Source organism: Heterodontus francisci, chromosome 2, assembly GCF_036365525.1.
Source record: "Heterodontus francisci isolate sHetFra1 chromosome 2, sHetFra1.hap1, whole genome shotgun sequence".
In the NCBI taxonomy this organism is placed as follows: Eukaryota; Metazoa; Chordata; class Chondrichthyes; order Heterodontiformes; family Heterodontidae; genus Heterodontus; species Heterodontus francisci.
In genome coordinates this window covers 21,422,720-21,432,607 of record NC_090372.1, presented here as the reverse complement: position 1 = coordinate 21,432,607, position 9,888 = coordinate 21,422,720, and the positions used below count along the sequence as shown (strand labels likewise).

The 9,888-nt window shown below is 43.6% G+C and overlaps 1 long non-coding RNA gene across 1 annotated transcript; it reads right to left on the bottom strand.

Annotated features, from left to right (window-relative positions):
* Positions 1 to 2,105: 2,105 nt before the first annotated feature.
* On the bottom strand, positions 2,106 to 9,222 carry LOC137379335 (uncharacterized). The gene is made up of 2 exons (XR_010976797.1): positions 8,922 to 9,222; positions 2,106 to 2,258 (listed from the first exon to the last, which is right to left on the bottom strand). It is a non-coding gene; the product is annotated as an uncharacterized lncRNA (long non-coding RNA).
* Positions 9,223 to 9,888: the final 666 nt, after the last annotated feature.

Here is a 9,888-nt window from a genome sequence, read left to right as displayed (position 1 = left end):
TAAGGGACAGTCTGTAACAATCAAGGGGATAGCTATGTAAGACTGGAGTCAAGAATGGGCTGATATCCTCTACTGCTGGGGTAAAGGATATCAAGGAGTGATCAGACAGGCTATTGGAAGGTTGAATGAACAGCCAGTAAGTAGTTGGAATTCACAGAAAAATGAACACAGGATGATGGAGAAAAGGGTCCGACACTGAGAATATGATGAGTTGAGGAGAAAGCTAAAAAGCAAGACCCCAAGCTTAATATTCTTGGCAATATTACCTGAACCAAACTAAAAAGGGAAATAATGGTAGTATATATAAATGATTTGGAGGAAAATGTAGCTGGTCTGATTAGTAAGTTTGCGGACGACACAAAGGTTGGTGGAGTTGCGGATAGTGATGAGGATTGTCAGAGGATACAGCAGGATATAGATCGGTTGGAGACTTGGGCGGAGAAATGGCAGATGGAGTTTAATCCGGACAAATGTGAGGTAATGCATTTTGGAAGATCTAATGCAGGTGGGATGTATACAGTAAATGGCAGAACCCTTAGGAGTATTGACAGGCAGAGAGATCTGGGCGTACAGGTCCACAGGTCACTGAAAGTGGCAACGCAGGTGGATAAGGTAGTCAAGAAGGCATACGACATGCTTGCCTTCATCGATTGGGGCATAGAGTATAAAAATTGGCAAGTCATGCTGCAGCTGTACAGAACTTTAGTTAGGCCACACTTAGAATATTGCGTGCAATTCTGGTCACCACACTACCAGAAGGACGTGGAGGCTTTGGAGAGGGTACAGAAGAGGTTTACCAGGATGTTGCCTGGTCTGGAGGGCATTAGCTATGAGGAGAGGTTGGAAAAACTCGGATTGTTTTCACTGGAACGACGGAGGTGGAGGGGCGACATGATAGAGGTTTACAAAGTTATGAGCGGCATGGACAGAGTGGATAGTCAGAAGCTTTATCCCAGGGTGGAAGAGCCAGTTACAAGGGGACATAGGTTTAAGGTGCGAGGGGCAAAGTTTAGAGGGGATGTGCGAGGCATGTTCTTTACACAGAGGGTGGTGATTGCCTGGAACTTGCTGCCGGGGGAGGTGGTGGAAGCAGGTACGATAGCGATGTTTAACAGGCATCTTGACAAATACATGAATAGGATGGGAATAGAGGGATACGGTCCCCGGAAGTGCAGAAGCTTTTAGTTTAGGCAGGCATCAAGATCGGCGCAGGCTTGGAGGGCTGAATGGCCTGTTCCTGTGCTGTACTGTTCTTTGTTCTAACTGTGTGATTGAAATGGTGGAGGAGAGTGGAGAATTCCAAACCTCCCCAGACACAGCATTCTGATGTTGAGCGGTGGGTGTGAGGCTGGGGGGAGGGGGAGGAGGGTGGTTCCAGTGGTTGTGGAAATGGAAGATTCTCCTCTCCCTCCCACCACAATAATTTCATTGACTTCTGTAAATGGGATGGAATACTGGTAAACCTAGTTTTCAGCACAAATTACATTCCTTCTCAGGAGATTCTGCCTGTGCTGGGCCATGAACCAGCCAGAGCTTCAGACCCACTGTTTATTAGCGACATAGACCAGAAAAATCCAAAGTTTTTCCCTGCCATGCCATGGATTACTTGGTGTCATCCAGTGTAGCAGGAGGGGATATTACAATTGTGTGCACCTCTTTTGTTTCTGATTGCTGTCTAGTGAACCAGACTGGAAAGTGGGCCTGACTAGATTAGGTTTAGCTGTGATGTTGTGAGACACGTCGTAGTTTTCTGTCTTTGTTCCTCCACATTACAGTAAAAGACCCTATCAGTACTCACCATCAAAAGTCACACGGATAATGGCCAATTGCATGAGTTACTGAAAGGCAACTGCTTCCCACAGAATCCCAGCTCAGGATAAGTAAATGCAGAGCAGGGGAGTGTATCATACTGCATCATAAAATCATAAGATCTGGTAGCACAGGAAGCCATTCGACCCATCTTTGAAGGAGCTATCCAATTAGTCCTACTCCCCACTGCTCTTTTGTCAATAGAATCATAGAGCGGAGAGACTTTCACAAAATAAAGGTCTTTTTAAGGAACCTTTCTAAGGAGCTGTGAGGAAAAGTATAAAAAACTTGAAACATTGGGTGAAACATGGTCATTTATAAGCAGTTGGATTTTGGGGAAATGCCACATCACTGAAGGCAACTGGTTTCATTACAATAAAAGTTATGTTCCAAATGTTTCATCCCTTCTCCATCAGCAACAGTATTGCTTTAAAACCATTCTCAAAGACCTGCAAAAAAAAAAAAATCCATTAATCACTCAAAAATTAAGCAAGTGTGAAAATTCAGTTTTCTCTTGGGTATGACAGTGGTGCAATACTTTGGATATAACTTTTTTTTTTAGATTGTAAAGACCAAGCTTGTTGCAAAACATATTATCTACCAGCTGCTAGAATTAAGAGATCAAGGATCTGTTCCATTATTATGGAAATATGCAAATACAAGAAACACAGTATTAACTTTTTAAATTAAATTTTATAAAATATTTCTGTTTTTTTCAGGTGCAGAAGTAGACTCAACTCAGTTCCCCCCACCCCCCCAACAATTATGGTGGTGTAGTGGTAATGTCACTAGACTAGTAATTGTGAAGCTCTAAGCTAATACTCTGGGACAGGGGGTTCAAATCCTACCAGAGTAGCTGGTGGAATTTAAATTTAAATATACAGCACTGAAAAAGGCCCTTCGGCCCACCGAGTCTGTGCCAACCGTCAACCACCCATTTATACTAATCCTACACTAATCCCATATTCCTACCACATCCCCACCTGTTCCTATATTTCCCTACCACCTACCTATACTAGGGGCAATTTATAATGGCCAATTCACCTATCAACCTGCAAGTTTTTGGCATGTGGGAGGAAACCGGAGCACCCGGAGGAAACCCACGCAGACACAGACAAAACTTGCAAACTCCACACAGGCAATACTCAGAATTGAACCCGGGTCGCTGGAACTGTGAGGCTGCGGTGCTAACCACTGCACCACTGTGCCGTCTCTAATATAATTAATAAAAATCTGGAATTGGAAGCGACTGTCAGTAGTGGTGCGATGAAGATATCACTGATTGTCATACAAACCTGTCTGGTTCACTAATATCCTTTCAGGAAGAAAATCTCGGTGTACATGTGACCCTAGTCCTGCAGCAACTCTTAACTGCTTGCTGATGAGCCATGTCACTGGTTTCAGCTCTCTCCCAATTGGCCAGTCTTAATTAAAACTTTAGAAGAATCAATATAGTAGGTTACCAAAGGATTAGGACTTCTTTCTGGTCATGTACTTTGGTGTCAATCTCCAGTCTTTGTCCTTTTCCCCGTTGAGTAAAAATTCATTCCTTCACTGAGGGCTGCATTTTTCCAGCCCTTTGGAGATCAGCAGGGAGGCAGTAGGGCTGGCAATGTGGCAGCAGGAAGCTTCAGGAGGGGAACCCAACCTCTTCCCGCTACCATGGCATATTGCCAGCAGTGGGAACCTTAGGGGCGCAGCCGCCCAGCCAATTAAGGGCCACTTCCTACCCCCGCATGCATTTTCCCCACATTGGGAGGGCCCACCACTGCATGGGGAGGCTTCTAGGTAAACCTTGGTGTCACATTTAACCCAGAGCTGAGATTCTGACCTCATATTCGTGCCATCACTAAGGCCACCTATTTCCATCCCGTAGCATCACCCAACTTCATCCCTGGCTCAGCTCATCTGCTGCTGAAACCCTCATTCATGCCCTTGTTACCTCTAGACTTGACTATTCCAATGCACTCCTGGCTGGTCTCCCAAGTTCCGCTCTCTGTAAACTTGAGGTCAGCCTAAACTCTGCTGCCCATGCCTTAACTTGCAGCAAGTCCCATTCCCCTATCATTCCTGTGCTTGCTGAACTACATTGGTTCCTAGTCAATCAACCTTTTGATTTTAAAATTCTCATTCTTGTTTTCAATTCTTAGAAACATAGAAAACAGGAGCAGGAGTAGGCCATTCGACCCATTTGGCCATTCATTAAAAGATTATGGCTGATCGTCTAATTCCGTATCCTGTTCCTGCTTTCTCCGCATGTCCCTTGATTCTTTTGGCATTAAGAAATATATCTATCTCTTTCTTAAATGTATTTAATGACTTGGCCTCCACTGCCTTCTGTGGTACAGAATTCCACAGGTTCACCACCCTCTGAATGAAGAAATTTCTCCTCATCTCGGTTCTAAATGGCATACCACATATCCTGAGACTGTGACCCCTGGTTCTGGACTCCCCAGCCATTGGGAATATCCTCCCTGCATCTAGCTTGTCTAGTCCTGCAAGAATGTTATAGGTTTCTATGAGATCCTCTCTCATTCTTTTAAACTCTAGTGAATGTAGGCCTCGTTGACCCAATATCTCCTCATACATCAATCCTGCCATCCCAGGAATCAGTCTAGTAAATCTCCATGGCAAGACCATCCTTCCTCAGATAAAGAGACCAAAACTGCACACAATACCCCAGATATGGTCTCACCAAGGCCCTGTATAACTTCAGTAAGACATCCTTGCTCCTGTACTCAGATCCCTCCAAGACCTCACCCCTCCCTAGCTCTGTAATCTCCTCCAGACCACAACTGTACAAGATATCTGCGCTTCTCTATTTCTGACCTCTTGTGCATCCCTGATTTAAATCATTTCACCATTTGTGGCTGTGCCTTCAGTTACCTCGGCCTCAAGCTCTGGAATACCATCCCTATACCTCTGCCTCTCCACCTCACTTTCCTCCTTTAAGATGCTCATTAAAACCTATCATTTTGACCAAGCGTTTGGTCATCTGACCTAATATCTCCTTTTGTGGCTCGGTGTCATACTTTGTTTCATAATGCTGCTGTGAAACGCCTTGGGATGTTTTATTATGTTAAAGGTGCTGGAGAAATATAAGTTTTTGTTGCTATTCAACATGCATGTTTAAAAATAATTTCCCTGCAGAAGAAAATACTTGCCAACAATACTAATATTACATTCAAACTTTCAAGGTTTTCTATTGGCAACTTGATACTTCTCACTGGTTAAGATGTTGCCTGTATTGTACTGATTAAATCTGCTACACTTTCTGTTATGCACCATTCTATAGCAGTGAATTTGTGTATGTCCATCTGAATTCAACTGGCATTATATATGAGATGCTGCATTGTAAACATTAAAATAAGGTTATTATTGAAACTGGAAAGAAAAATAGAGGAAGGGTGATGGTATGCATTGAATGTCAAGTGAAATAGTTGTGGAGAAGCGATTGTTCTTAGTCTAGATGACCTTTAATGACACTTGTACTCTGCATCTAAGCTATTTTGAGCATGCATTCTAGTCAAGTATCACTGAAACAAACAGGATTTAAGTCTGAAATACCATCAACCAATCTAACAAGGCTTATGTTTAGTTGGCTAGGCAGTTACGGGCACTTCCTATTGATTTAGAGTTTCCTATTGACATCCACACAGATAGCAACAAGATGGAAAATGGAGTATAATGTAGGGAAGTGTGAAGTTATAGAGAGATACAGCACTGAAACAGGCCCTTCAGTCCACCGAGTCTGTGCCAACCAACAACCACCCATTTATACTAATCCTACATTAATCCCATATTCCCTACCACATCCCCACCATTCTCCTACCACCACTAGGGGCAATTTATAATGGCCAATTTACCTATTAACCTGCAAGTCTTTGGCTGTGGGAGGAAACCAGAGCACCCAACAGAAACCCACATGGTTACAGGGAGAACTTGCAAACTCTGCACAGGCAGTACCCAGAACTGAACCCAGGTCACTAGAGCTGTGAGGCTGCAGTGCTAACCACTGCGCCACTGTACAGCCCAAAATTGTGTGCTTTGGTCGTAAAGATGGAAAAGCAGAATATTTTTTAAAAGGTGTGGAACTGGTAAGTGTTGTTGTTCAGAGAGACTTGGGGGTACACACAAAGGAACCCACAAAGTTAACATGCAGGTGCTGCAGGCTATTAGGAAGGCAAATGGCATGTTGGTCTTTATTGCAAGGGGATTGGAGTACAGGGATAAAGAAGTCTTGCTAAAATTGTACAGGGCTTTGGTGAGACTGCACCTGGAAAACAGTGTGCAGTTTTGGTCTCCACATTTAAGAAAGGATATACTTGCACTGGAGGCAGTGCAGCGAAGATGTACTGAATTGGTCCCTGGGCTGAGGGGGTTATCCAATGATGAGGGATTGAGTAAATTGGGCCTATATTCTCTGGAGTTTAGAAGAATGAGAGGTGATCTAATTGAGACATACAAGATTCTGAAAGGGCTGATAGGGTAAAAGCTGAGAGATTGTTCCTACTGGTCAGGGAATCTAGAACACGGGGACATAGTCTCAGGATAAGGGGTGAATTATTCAGGACTGAGATGAGGAGAAATTACTACACTCAAAGGGTTGTGAATCGTTGGAATTCTCTACCCCAGAGAGTTGTGGATGCTCCATCATTGAATACATTTAAGGCTGGGATAGATAGATTTTTGGTCTCGCAGGGAATCAAGGGATGTGGGGAGTGGGCAGGAAAGTGGAATTGAAGCCCAAGATTAGCCATGATTGTATTGAATGTCAGAGCAGGCTCAATGGGCCATATGGTCTATTTCTTGTGTTCTTGTGTTCTTCTGAAAATGAAGGTGGATTAAATGGGCTTGGGTGCATTTGTAGTGAATCCCACTAGAATGAATAGACATGCTTCCCTGATACTTTTAGCTCTTGACATTTAAATAGATGTTTAAGCCGGCCATTTTTAGAGTCTGCTATTGCTTGGTCTTCAATTTTGGCTGTGAACTTCGATTAGCCAAGTGTTATGTTTGCATTTGATTTTACTTTTCAGGTGTTTTCAGAAATTTCAAGTCATGCTAAGATTGATCAGAAATGTTGGAACAGGTGTTTAACATACTTCTTATAATATGAACATCACATATAATAAAAGCCACTGAGTCTTTCAATTCTAATTTGTGCCAAGTTCATTAATTCTTCCTATACATATGAAAGATCCATCAGCTGTTTATGTACCTCTGCTGGAAAATAAAATACATCTAATGGCGTACTGGTTATTTTACTGGTCTAGTAATCCAGAGACCTAGACTAATAATCACAGAGAACATGAGTTCAAATCCCATCATGAATTTGAATTCTGTTTAACTAGAAATAAAAAGCTGCTATCAGTAAAAGAAACAATGAAGCTGTTGATTGTTCTAAAAACCGAACTGGCTCACTAATGCCCTTTGGTGAAGGAAACCTGCTGTCCTTACCTGGTCTGGTCAATATGTGACTCCAGTCCCACTCCATCGTGGTTGACTCAGAAGTGTCCGAGCAAGACACGCAGGTGTATCGAATTGCTTTGAAGAAGGCGGCCTGCCACCACCACCTCAGAGCAACTAGGGAAGGACAATAAATGCCAGTATCGCCAGCAATGCCCACATCCCAAGAACAAATGAAAGCTGACATTTAACATGCATGTAGATTAAATGACTGCACAGATTCTGAGTGCTGCTCATACATCGGGCCATTTTGTTCATCAATTGTAGGTGAACACTGGCAAGACAAGGACAAAATAATGTGGAAGACTTTTCACAAAACACTTGCTCTTCCAGAGATAGGACTCTGTTGAACTTTTACCATACTTTTTAAAATGCGACATTTGTACTGTACCTTTTGAGCTGCCTTAAAGTAGCTCTTATGCAACTGGTCCACAAAGCATAAATTTTTGACAGGGCAGGGGTGTATAACAGGTGAGATGAATAATGGGGTATATAATGGACAGGGCTTGTAACAGACAGTATGCATAATAGATGGGGCATATAATTGGTGGGCAACCCATGATTGCCCATTTTGCACTGGCACCGGAGTTGAATTTCCCTCCCTGGCTCTGATCGCAGGCTGCTAGTCCTTTTGGATTGATTTCCTCAACTATGTTGCTCATGGGCTAGTGTCGCTTAGCTGGCATGCTGTACTTTCTAGGATGCCTCAAAAGACAGTGCTGAAACGACCTTCTGAGTTTCTAAAACCCAGGGACAAACTTAGATCCTCTAATAGAGGCTATGAAAATTAGTTTATGCGGAACTGTATGATGCAGTAATTAGACACTGTCCTTTAACTTTGGGACCTGGGCTCAGATTCAGCCTTAACTGATGAGATGGGCAGTCCTCTTTCTATTGGCTGTAAGGGTCCTATCTGATATAACTCTGAGCAGTTTCAACCCAGTTTATGGTGAGCACAGGAGTGTAGTGCACAACTATCCACACAAATTGGCAATCTCACTCAGAGAGGCAAAGACTACCTGGTATGGAAAGTGTCGCACTGCTCAAGTAGGAGATAATTGAGATACATTGTTGGGAAGAGTAAAGAGAGCTTTAGTCTACATCAAACTGTGCTATATCTGACCAAGGAATCCTGTTTCTAATACTGACACCAGGGGCTGTATTTTTTAAAAGGGTTTGGGGTCTGGATCAAAGCGGGCAGGCTGTAATTTGGTGCCACCGGCTTCCATGCCAGTTTGCTGCCATGCTCCCAACGGCATGCCATTTTGAATGAGTGCTGCTCCGGGTTGGATCAGCTGCCCACCACTTCCGAGCAGGTAGCCAATTGTGGCCAATTTATGTTAATTACAGGGCCTATTAACGCCCCGTTCCTGCATCGATAGGAATTTCCAATCGGCAATGCGGGCAGCCCACATCAGCTTGAACCACATCCAGGCCAACATGGTGGGCTTTAGGGTGGGAGGTGGGGAGGGGGAAAGATGAATCATGTGAGGGACCTCTCCTCTCGCCCCCCCACACCCCCCGAGCAATCCATAATGGCCACCAGGCCACAGCTACAGCCAGTGGTCATCCCCTGGATGGGTTGGCCCTTCAGAATCATGGCCAGGCAGCTGTGGACGTTTTACAAATGAAAATAAACTTACCTGGTCTTCTGCCTCACAGCCTGCAACTTCAAATCGGCAGCTCCTGCCTCGGCTGGTGGGGCTGCTGATCACTGGGTGCTGGAGGACCTCCCATTAGCCTTCCAGCGTCGGGAGGCCGCCTGCTGTCGTTGATTGGATGGCGGGCCTGCTCCCTGTACTTTAATTGCTTAAAACATGCCGTGCAGTGTTGGGACCCAGAGCCAACCCCCGTTTCTGGTTCCTGATCCCTGAGTGAAAATCCAGCCGCAGGTTCCTGAAATGGGTAGAGTTCCAATGTCTAGCACTAACTTCCTTCATCATAATGAGTACAAAGGTGAAAGGGAAAAAAAAATAAACTTTTGTTACTTTTGGACTCGTTAAAAAAAAAATTCACCAACAGACATTGGCAGAAATCCAGAAATATACTTAATTATTAACAAGTAAACAAGTCAAAAGAGGTAACAGATATTAGGAAAAAATCTCTTGTGTGGCAGAAACAGATGGAAAATATAAAAGCAGCTGGAGGCTATCATAGGCAGAATTGAAAAGAGGAGAACTAACAGGATCTTAGGACATTATTGATGTAGGCAAAGTAATTTTGTCAGTTGAATTTTGTGGATGAATCTATTATATATGGCAAAATATAATGAGCAAGCCTTGTCAGAAACGGAAATCAGATTGGGAGGACTGGCAGGAAAGTGGTGCTCACAGGGAAGTTCATGATTCCCCACCTTTTACAAATTAATTGGCAGGAAATCCAAAGATGACAAGGGGCTCACTAGAAACATTACTCCAGGGTAGGAGCAGTTGGTGATGTAATCAGCTCTCTGGCGAAACCCAATTGACGGAGAAGGCAAAGTAACACTCAGAAAGATTTTATTGTACAAATATCGAACGGAAGAGAAACATATTTTGCTGCTCTGATGGTAACAGATTGTTCATACAAATATCCGGTGCATATTTTGTATGAGTATAAATTCTAACCAGC